At 34.9% G+C, this 12301-nt stretch overlaps 1 protein-coding gene across 9 annotated transcripts in view; it reads left to right on the top strand.

The window, feature by feature from the left end:
• Positions 1-12301, top strand: part of LEKR1 (leucine, glutamate and lysine rich 1) — a 222762-nt gene that overhangs the window by 58591 nt on the left and 151870 nt on the right. The gene's annotated exons all lie outside the window — the stretch shown is intronic.

A 12301-nucleotide genomic window follows, 5' to 3' on the forward strand; every position in this document is an offset into this window, starting at 1 on the left:
ATGGAATTCATTTAATTTATAGAATTCCCCAAGTAAATGGTAGGCAACCAACTTATGTAATTTTCAGAGAAAAAATATTTGAGGTAGCCAAAGCTCATTTGGATGGGCTTTAAATGGCTTATAAAAACATCTAAAATCCAGCTAGTGAATCTCTGGAATTAGAATTTAGAATGGCAAACTTAAATGCCTATGGGGCAAAGCAGGTATCCAAAACTCACTGATTGTGAGTTTGTTTCAGCGAGTGAAACAGGCTAGGTGTGAACTACAGGAAACCAGAAAATGCATGCTCATTAAAGGAGACAGCAGGTATAAGAGATTGTTTTGGGGAGGGGGGGATGTGGGCCTGTTGTTTCTGAATTACTTTATTTTTATTTTTTTATTTTTTATTTTTTTAACGTTTATTTATTTTTGAGACAGAGAGAGACAGAGCATGAACGGGGGAGGGTCAGAGAGAGTGGGAGACACAGAATCTGAAACAGGCTCCAGGCTCTGAGCAGTCAGCACAGAGCCCTACACGGGGCTCAAACTCACCTACCGCAAGATCGTGACCTGAGCCGAAGTCGGACGCTTAACCGACTGAGCCACCCAGGTGCCCCTGAATTACTTGATTTTTAAAGAAAAGTAGGTAATCTGGATCTTTATGTAAAATCCCTGAAATTTTAAATGGTGGTACTCATGAAAAGTCAAGTCAAATAAAGAGTGTTCACGGACTGATTTGCAGCTTCAAAACTGGACAAATGTAAGACTGCACACAGAGGAACCTGAGTGAGTCATCATACCAGCTCGGCTCTGGGTCCTGCTTATCACTGAACCCCTACCAAGAAATAGTATCATGATTCTCATGTCACCCTCTAACAGAGGTGTTTTCTGTGACCCCTATAAACATCTGCTTTAAATTAATTTGAGAGCACAGTACCATTATTTGATGATTTACAAAAGTCACATTACCTTTCCTAAGGCATTGCAATTAGAAACTTACAGTGTACGCGTATAGGATTTGAGTTAGAAAATATTTAGTAAAACACCGATAGCAGAAAAAATGTCCAAAAATAAAATAGGTTTCTTAACTGTAAGAATATTTGGCTTTAATATTTTTATGTGTTTTAACAATTTGTAGTTGGAGAAAATTTCATAGCTTTATTTCCTCAGAATATGGCAGGCAATAAGTTGAATTTTGAACAATATTACTACATTTCTTTTTCTTATTCTCTTTGAATAGTAAAATGAAGCGTATGTAATATCTTGTCAGAAAGATTCTTTGGGCATTTTTAAATGTCACTACAGTATTAATGAAACTCTTTGAATGGTCTTTCATTTGGAAGTAGCCATAATAACTCATAGCTTTTTCTGTAATTATTAAACTTTTTGTTTATTTATTTATTTTGAAAGAGAGGGAGAGAGAGAGAGTCGAGGAAGGAAGAGAGAGAGGAAAAGAGAGAGAATCCCAAGCAGGCTCCAGGCTGTCAGCACATAGCCTGACGCGGGGCTCCATGAACCACAACATCATGACCTGAGCTGAAGTTGGACACGAGCAACTGAGCCACCCAGGCGCCCCTAAATATTTTGAAAAGGACTTCCTAATAAATTTTCTTTTCTTCCCTCCATTACATCTGGGCAGCCTCTTCCCTCTTTTATTCTTCTTTTCCTCCTTGCCAGTTTTCAACAGTACTCCTGATCAGTCAGAGCATTCTCTAATCTTCATATTTTCAAGGACACACAAAGAGAAGCTGGTTACTTTCCTCTCTGCCTTCTCTCACTGCCTTCTTCCTTTAACCATCTGCATCACACTGTAATGTAGCTCTTCACTTTTATTCTCTCCCACATCTAACTCAGAGTCACCAGAAGACAGATACTATTCCTTTATTTCCCAATCTTTAATGGTGCTGGGTGTGGTACCATGTACATAGTGGGCATGTCATACATATTTTTGAGTGAATGGTTTCTATTTTTGTTTTTCCTCTCTAGTGTAATTACAGTTTTATCACAAGATTAAAAAATAGTGACCTGAAGCTGTCACATATACTCTTTTCCTTTGATTGAACCAGATTTACTTTTGTTTCAAACCTAAAAATGGGAAGAAAGGAAGCCTCAAATTTTAATGATTCTTTGAATATCTTACAATTCTATGCATTATTTCTAGAAGCTCACATATAGCTCTCTTGAACCTTTTTAAAGAACAGATGTATAAGTTAGTGTTTAAAACAATTAATCTAATGACATTTTGGGGTGCATTAGTAAATGGGCTATCATATTGGGTTTCAAGTGCACTAATTTTTTATTGCTTAAAACATTAATTTATAAATTATTTGCTATTATCTATTTTTTTTCACAGAAATTAAGTCTCTTATTTTTACTGTGCACATTATGGAATATTTGAAAAGTAGAAAGTTTGATGAAAAAGATTGCCTTTAATATCACTTTCTGAGATAACTGATATTTACTTTTTGGTGTCAGTCTCTTCTTTATAAAAAAAATTTTTTTTAAGTTTATTTATTTATTTTGAGAGAGAAAGAGAGAGAGAGCACAAGCAGGGGAGGATTAGAGAGAAGGAGAGAGAATCCAGAGCAGGCTCTGCACCATCAGCACAGCACCCGACTCAGGACTTAAACTCATTAACAGTGAGATCATGACCTGAGCCGAGATCAAGAGTTGGACGTTTAACCAACTGCACTACTCAGGCACCCTCCAGTCTCTTCTTTTAAAATGTATTCGTTTTAGGGGCACCTGGGTGGCTCAGTCGGTTAAGTGTCCAACTTCAGCTCAGGTCATGATCTTGTATTCTGTGAGTGGTCTGTGAGTTCGAGCCCCATGTCGACTCAGTGCTGACAGCTCAGAGCCTGGAGCCTGCTTCTGTGTCTCCCTCTCTCTCTGCCCCTCCTCCTGCCCTCTTTCTCAAAAATAAATAAACGTTAAAAAAATTTTCACATGTGTTCATTTTATTACCCTAAGAGCCTCAAAAATCACATTTTAAAAAGTATTTTTAATGAGAAAAAGAGATTAGAAGCTGTTTCACAATCAAAATAAGTTACTTTTTCTATAAGAATGTTAATAAAAATTTTTTTTTAAAGAATAATCCTATATAGCTATTTTACTACTACAGGGTAAAAGGAATAAAAATACATGTAGTTTAGCTAAAAGGGCAAACGTATATCCAAAATATCACTGAGGAGTTCCTGAACAACATGTAAGACTGTACTAAAATTGGGTTTCTAGAAATTATTATACATGTCGTAACCACCAAGAGTAAAAACACAGACCCAAGGTCAGCTGAGCAGGGAGCCCCTTACACGGGATAGCTAATGTTCTCACATTTGGAGAACAATGGCTTTTGTCCCTTTACTTAAGGTGCTAGCACTTTCACAGAGATCAGCTTTTCACTAACAACAGTGCAGTCTTTAGAATGCAGATCATGTTCCCTATTAACCTATTGAACGATATCTAGCTTATATTCATAAAAATTTTACTCAGAATATTGCTTTTCTCCGAATTGCCTATTTATTGTCATGAGCTTATTTCACTAAATGTTTTCCATTTTTTAAGGATTATTAGAAAGCATTATATCTTCAAACTAACCTTAGAGGTTAATTTTAAGTTTGCTGTATGATGGATCCTGGGTCATACACTGTTAGTTAAAACTCTTAATTGTAAGTGACTAAAATCTAGCTTGAACTAGCTTGGACACAAAATTTAAAAAATTTAATGGATCTCAGATTTCAAAGAAAAAATTGAACCATGGGAGGTCTATGAAGCTAGGCCTCAGGAATAACCTGAACAAAGGACATGACCACCCCTAAGATTTTCTTTTTGTCTGTCATCTTCGCTTTTTGTTGCATACTGGCTTTATTCTCTTAAGCTGCAGATTTACTTTCTCCTTTTAGAAGGAAAAGCAGTTGCCTACAATGCCTAAATTTTAGTTCCTAGATCTACTGCCACCTGAGAAGAACTGCCTGCTCTTTTCTCTTGTTTCAAGGGGAAAAAAATCCTAGAGAAGAGCTCTGGTTGACCTAGTTTGGGGCAGGTGTTTCATCCACTGAGCCAGTGGAGTTTGAGTCCTAGAACATGGAAACTTCTGTGGCAGTAGTCATATGAATGGTTGGATCTTTAAGGTTCGGGTGGAAAAAATAATTCTTTGCATAAAGAGTTGATGATTTCACATAAAGGGAATCGTACTGGGTGCACAAAACAGTAGCTAACCATTACATGAAAAAGACTATCCAAGGATTTTATATGCTTTCCATTCTTTAGAGTTAATCAAAAGAATATTCATCAATGCCTTCTATGTTACCAAAACTGGGACAGAACAATTAGGGAAGTAAGAATCGTAAAGTCTTGCACTAGAGAATAAATAATGTAATTGTTAAGAGTACTTTGGGGCACCTGGGTGGCTCAGTCGGTTAAGCGTCAAACTCCTGATTTTGGCTCAGGTCATGGTCTCACGGTTTTTTGAGTTCAAGTGTTGGACTCTGCTGAAGGTGCAGAGCCTGCTGGGGAATTCTCTCTCTCCCTCTCTCTTTGTCCCTCCCTTGCTTACATTCTCTGTGTCTCTCTCAAAATAAATAAATAAATAACTTAACAAAAGTTAAAAGGTAACTTAGAATGATGGTAGCAATATTTAAAACAGTTTTTTAATAACAATGTGATTTTATTAAGAGCACTTTAAAACAATGGAAATTTCCATTTTTCTCCAAATTATCTTCCATCTATCCCCTTGCCTTCAAGGAAAATACAGCAAAACTTTCACCTCCATTTTGTGAAAATATACATCAAACCTACAATACAGAATTATGTGTTTGGTTATTTAAGTCAAGGTTAAGATTTTTAACTTCTGTTTCTGTACTAGTAAAGCTTAAGAGTATCATATTTAGTCAAAGGAAGATTTAGTAGATTCTCTACATTAAAGAAACCAGGGGAATTTTTTGATTACTGATTCAATTTCACTGCTGGTGTTCAGTCTGTTCAAATTTTCTATTTCTTCCTGCTTCAGTTTTGGGAGGTTATATGTTCTAGGTACTTATCCATTAAAAAAATTAAAGAGACCCAGGGAAAAATCAGGGACTGAATAAAGCTCAAATGAGACCAATTAAATGAAGTTCATTTAAAAAGCAGTGTTGATTCAGTCCAATGGAAAGTACCATTCTCATATTGTTGGGAAAGGGTGGGGAGAGACAGAGGAGAGAAGAGAGAGAAGAGGTGAAGGAATGAAAATGAATGTGTGGTATCAAAGTCAAGACAATGGCTTACCATTGTTCGACTTTTGAGACCTCTACATGTTAGAACCTTCCGTCAATAGGGCAATCACTGTTTAGAAGGAGTCAAACTATTAAGGAGTACATTTGTTAACAATACACTGAAAGTACATTGATACTGTATACAATAATGACTGGGATAAAATTAACTACCTCAGAAAAGGATATGTTTTAATAACTAAGCTAGAACTTTTGTAGGAAGATATAAATAAGTATCATAATAATTTTATAAATAAAAGCAATAGGATATCACTCAAAATGAAATTGTTTGCATTCACAAATAATTTTGTTATAAATATTGCTATTATTCTATGCACTTGTATGTTAGTGACATTTCTGGTCCTGGGCATTCTCCAGTTGACATTTTTGAGGTTGCCATACTCCTGATAATAGGTAAAGAAGTTTGGTTTCTATCTCCAGAGTTTCACAAAGTGCTTATGACTTTTCTCTGCAAAATAAGAATTCTTTCTGGTTTTATTGAGTCCTGAATGATTTATCTACCTATATACTTGGGCTTCCCACCTCACACTCCCTACTTTCTTGAAAGGTAATTTAATTTTCTGGATGCATTTAGGCCGTGGTTAATTCCAGACAAGCCACATTTTGTGATTGGCAGTTAGTTGCATGTTAATTTCTGAAATCTGTTTCCCAAGAATTCTTGAAGCACTAACTTGTTTTGATTGATTTCTTTGTTGCAGTCCTAATTTACCCCTTGATAATTGGATGCCTTTGCCTGCCATGATAGGCCACAGTCCTGAAAATCTGCCACCTAATTTCTGTGGACCCTGAACTTCCACCTATCATCTTAGATTGCTATAAAACCAGTTTGAAGGAAAGACTAAAAATAAAGGAATCTTTAGAGCCAGGAGCTGGACATAAAAGAATATAGGTTACAGGTGGTAGAATCCCTAGGGATATGATTAGCTTCCTTATTGTGTTTTCTGAAGTGTTTGATTATAGACTGGAGGGAAGCTAAAGGGGTGTTTTTAAAGTATTTTCAATTTAAGAATATTTTCATTATGAGTAATATTAGTAGATGATCCGAATGAAAATAATTAAGAGACTGTAATACCTTTCCCAACTTTGTTTTACAACTCTGTGATTCTCACACGATTCATTTTAATCAAGTTAGCTAAGAGAAAAGCTGGGAAGTATGTAAGAGTAATAAATGTGTTGTTCTCACGGGTGCATTGGCAAGAGGTTTATAATACAAATCATCTAACTTCCAGCACAGGACTCTCTCCACTAGAACATGCTGTTAGTCCCTATTTTCAGGAACACCCTCTCGCTAGACAACAACATGTCCTCATATCAACATAGTATTCAACTTTAATGCAGAATTATGACCGTTAGAGAAGAATATGTGCTTGCACAGTACATACTTTATTGCAATATTATGTGAATTGTTTATTTCATAAAGTTGATAAAATATGTAAAAGTGAACATTAGTGCCTTTCCAGGCATGACATTTATAACCTTATCAGTTTGATTTGAAAGAAGTGAAGTCAACTTACACAGCCAGAACAGATTGAAATAATGTGGCCTAACTTCTCAAGGAGTATTAAAGGGCTTGAGATGCTATTTATATGTAACATTCAGCTGGGGAGTGTATTAAAAGAATTAAAGTTGGAAAGTGTTTTCATGTGTATTTTTTTTAATTATGAAAAGGAAAATAATTTGTAAAAATACAAGCTTCGAATTCTTTTCTGGGTAAATCTTAATAGTTGGAGTGGGCTATAATTAAGGAATGTTTAATAAAAAAGCCATTTAATCCAGCAGTATAAACTTAACTTTTCTTTAAGTGTAGCTTAAATTTTCTTCTAATATTTCTGGATTTTTCCACATTTATCAATCTCTATATGCTTACATACAAGTAATAAGCTGTCTAGGTGTTTAATTTTAAGTTTATTTTCATAAATTTTTATTGAAGTATAATATAGAGAAGAATGCATAAATATGTACAGCTAAATTAAATTTCACACAGTGAATTTCCCATGTAATCAGCACCCAGATCATGAAACAGAGTACAACATCCTTCCAGAAGCTCTCTTTACCTCTTTTATTATCACCCATCCAGAGGAATTTACTTACTATCTTGGCTTATAACACCATAGATTAATGTTGCCTTTTTTTGAACTTTATGTAAATGTAATCATATACTGTATATTCTCTTGTCTGGTTTCCTGATGTTTGTGAGATGCATCTATGTTGTTTTGGGTGGCAGCTTTTTGTTCATTCCTGTTGCTCTTCAGTTTTCCATGGTCTGAATATGCCACAGTGGATTTATCTACTCTGCTATGGATGGGCATTTGGGCTGTTTTCAATTCAGGGCTATTATAATCAGCGGTGCCATGAGCATTCATGTGCATGTCTTTGGTGAATATATGAGCACATTTCTGTTGGATATGTACTAGGTATGGAAGTTCTGGGTCTTGGCCTTATACATATGGCCTGGTTTATAGATCCAATTATTTATTCAAAGTAGTTGTGTTAATTTGCATTCCTACTAGGCATGTTTGAAAACTTTTACTCATCTGTAAATTACAGCTTTTCTTTTTTCTCGATAATTGGTCTTGGTATTCTTTCTATGCCAGGACATAGAGATCTATTTCATTCTTTTTTTATTTTTTGTATAGTATTGCATAGGAATATAGGTTGTTTAAAGTTCCTGTACTATTGACCATGAAGGTTTTTTCCTTTTATTTTTGCTATTAAAAATATTTTATAACCTCCAAAATTTAAGATGCACCCACCTTTTTTTTAATGTTTATTTTTGAGAGAGAGAGAGAGAGAGAGAGAGAGAGAGAGAGAGACAGAGACAGAGACAGCACATGTGTGGGGAAGGGGCAGAGAGGAAGGCAGTCACAGAATCCGAGGCAGGCTCCAGGCTCTGAGCTGTCAGCACAGAGCTGAAGTCAGACACTTAACCGATTGAGACGCCCTGGTGCCCCTAAAAAGCACTCATCTTTTTACATAATTTATACTACAGATATATTTGACATGTACAAATTACTCATTGTATATGTACAAGTGATTTTTAAGAACTTTTTATTTTGAAATAATTTTAGACTTATAGAAAGTTGCAAAAAATAAAAAATAGTACAGTTTCCATATGCCTAGCTTCTCCTGATGTTAACACCTTACATAACTATGGACAGTTAAAAAAAACCCAAAAAACTAAGAAATTAACATTGGTATTGTATCAATTTTTCCACTAGCATCTTCTTTTCCAGTTCAGGCTTCAATCTTGAATCACAGATTGCATTTAGAGCTTATACTGCCCTAGTCTTCTTTGGTCTGTGACAGTTCCTTAATCTTAGCCTTTCATGACCCAAGGCTTTTCAAGAGTACTGTTCAGTTATTTGTAGAATATCCCTTAATTTGGGTTTGTCTGATGTTTACTCATAATTATGTTGAGATTATTCTTTTTTCGCAAGAATACCACAGAAGTGATATGTCCTTATTAGTGTATCATGATGTTAATATGTCTTCTTACAGATGATGTTTACCTTGATCACTTGGCTAAGGTGGGGTTTGCCAGGTTCCTCCATTGTAAAATTATTTTTCCCTTTACAATTATACATATTTTGTTGTAAATACTTTTCTTATTCCTTCTACATTTATTAATTGGAATTTCTTTGTGAGGGAAGGACTGTTCCTTCTCTTCCATTTATTTATTCAGTTACTTATTAGTATCAGTATGTAATCATTCATTTTTATTTTGTGGGTTATACTCAAATACTATAGTTATTCTTTTTGTTTATCAGTGGTTCCAGTTTTGGTTATTAGGAGTTGTCAGGTGGCACCTGTGCCCTTTCAACGTGCCCTATCTTCCTTGAGCTCTTCCTTACTTTCTGGCACCACAAAATATTCTAGGCTCACCTTAGATTTTACCTGCCTCACCCCTGGAATCAACCAGTTCTCTAAGATGCTTTGGTTTATTTTATTGGAAAATAGTATTTAGAAACCAAGATGTAAGAATTGGGTGTGCTCATTGCTACTGGGGTACCCTTATTTCTGAGAATAGATTTTTTTTGTCATTTATACTTTCTCTTAGATCATGACATTCAGAATGCCCATTCATTGTTACTTTTTAATAAGTGCATTATCATTTGTTTCTAAATAGTTGATAATTTTTATTTTTACTTCCTTTTTGACTCAAAGTTCATTAGATGTATGTTTAAGTTTCCATATATGTAGATTTTTAGTGGACTTTTTGTTGTAAATGTTTTGTGTTATTTTACTGTAGACAATGAATGTGGGTATATGATTTTCTTTTTAAGAACATATTAAAATTTTGCAACCCCTATGAAAATATCACCAGTATTCTTCACAGAGCTAGAACAGGCAATCCTAAAATTTGTATGGAACCAGAAAAGACCATGAATAGCCAAAGCAATGGTGAAAAAGAAAACCAGAGGCATCACATTCCTGGATTTCAAGCTGTATTACAAAGCTGTAATCATCAAGACAGTATGGTACTGGCACAAAAACAGACACTTAGATCAATGGAACAGAATAGGAAACTTAGAAATGGACCCACAAATGTATGGCCAACTAATCTTTGACAAAGCAGGAAAGAATATCCAATGGAATAAAGACAGTCTCTTCAGCAAATGGTGTTGGGAAAACTGGACAATGACATGAACCTGGACCAGTTGCTTACACCATACAAAAAAATAAAATAGATGAAAGACCTAAACGTAAGACAGGAAGCCATCAAAATCTTACAGGAGAAAGCAGGCAAAAACCTCTTTGACTTCAGCCACAGCAACTTCTTACTCAACGCATCTCCAGGGCCACGGGAAACAAAAGCAAAAATGAACTATTGGGACCACATGAAAAAATGCTCAACATCACTTGTCATCAGGGAAATAGAAATCAAAACCATGATGAGATACCACCTCACACCAGTCAGAATGGCTAAAATTAACCACCCAGGCAATAACAGAAGTTGGCAAGGATGCAGAGAAAGGGAAACTCTTTTGCACTCCTGGTGAGAATGCAAACTGGTGAAGCCACTCTGGGAAACAGTATGGAGGTTCCTCAAAAAATTAAAAATAGAACTACCCTATGACCCAGCAATTGCACTACTAGATATTTATCTAAAGGATACAAAAGTGCTGATTGGAAAAGGCACATGCATCCCAATGTTTATAGCAGTGTTATCAACAATAGCCTAAGTATGGAAAGAGCCCAAATGTCCGTCGACAGATAAATGGTTAAAGATGTAGTGTGTATATATATATGTATGGATGTATATATATATACACACACACACACATACATACACATATATACATATCCAGTGGAGTACTACTCGGCAATCAAAAAGAATGAAATCTTGCCATTTGCAACAATGTGGATGGCACTAGAGTGTATTATACTAAGTCAGAAAAAGCTAACTATCATATGACTTCACGCATATGTGGAATTTAAGATATAAAACAGATGAACATAAGGGAAGAGAAGCAAAAATAATATAAAAACAGGGAGGAGGACAAAACATAAGAGACTCTTAAATATAGAGGACAAACTAAGGGTTGCTGGAGGGGTTTTGGTTGGGGGATGGCTAAATGGGCAAGGGGCATTAAAGAAGACACTTGTTGGGATGAGCACTGGGTGTTATATGTAGGGGATGAATCATTGGATTCTCCTGAAATCATGATTGCCCTATATGCTAACTACCTTGGATGTAATTTTTTTAAAAAGAAAAGAAAAGGAAGGAAGGAAGGGAGGGAGGGATGTAAATTAAAATAAATAAATAACAATGAAAAAAAAGAATATATTAAAATTTCAATCGTGGCTGATTACGTGGTCAGTTTTTGTGATTATACCACATATTTGGAAGAATGATTATTAGATATATCCTCTAATTATATCCATGCATCAAGTTTATTAATTATGTTATTCATATCCTCAATATCTTTACTATTTTTCATGTCATTGTGACCATTCCATTCCTGTGAGAAATGTGTTCCTACCTCCCATTATGATTAGTAATTTATTCTCATTTGATTTTTAACAGATATTTCTTTATATTTTGGGTATGTAAAAGTTCATGATTATTATTTTTCTTGGTGGATTAGACTTTTATCAAAACTGAAGGTTGTTCCCTTTATTAGTAGTTATTAATATTAATATATATCTTTTGTCATTTTTAAAGCATCTGGTATATATTTTTCTAACCTTTTATTTTCTACATTTCTTTAATTTTTTTTTTTTAAATGTGACTCCTGAAAACATTTGGCTAATTTCTTTCTCTCAGTATGCCAAGAGAAATACTTGTCAGGGTACAAAGTGAGGCTGAAAATAGGAGAATTTATGAAAAATATTTTAAAAGTGCATTTAGGCTTTCAGAACCTCTCTCCCACTCTGTCTCCTCAAAGGCTTTTAATTACCTTGCCCTGACTCTGGCAGATGGCATAGGTACTATCAAAATAGCTGATTCCCCATGTGATCTCCGCACAGTTGAAGGCCATCATTTAATAATTCCTGCACACACCACAGAACCTTAAGACAGAATTTCACTGCCTCGTTTGTTAGGTTTTTTTTCTAGGTGAAAATAGTATAATATACATTAACACAGATTCAAAAATTACCACAATTTTGGCTTATGTGTTTCATCTGTCCCATTTTTTTTTGTTGAAGCAATTTAAGGAAAATACAAGACTGCATGCTAGTTTTACCTCCATTTACTTCAGTGTGATATGCCATTTTCTTATACAACAACAGTATTATTATTCCCAAATTAGCAATAGTTCCTTAGTATTTTCTAATTCCCAGTTCATAATCAAATTTCCTCAATATTAAAAAAAATTGTAGTTTATTTGTTTGAATCTGGTTCTACACAAGGTCTACATGTCACATTTGATTGTCACTTTTGTTCCTTCTCTTTTATCTAGAAAAGCCACTCCCTCTTTTCTCCATCATTAGTAACTTATAGAAATGGGACCAATTGTCCTCATTTGTAAATATGAATAGATAACAAAGGATCTCCAGACTTGTAAGGAAGGCTTCAAATGTGAAAGAAGGGAAGCAAAACAAAGAAAAAA

Source organism: Prionailurus viverrinus, chromosome C2 (genome assembly GCF_022837055.1).
Source record: "Prionailurus viverrinus isolate Anna chromosome C2, UM_Priviv_1.0, whole genome shotgun sequence".
NCBI classification, from domain to species: domain Eukaryota; kingdom Metazoa; phylum Chordata; class Mammalia; order Carnivora; family Felidae; genus Prionailurus; species Prionailurus viverrinus.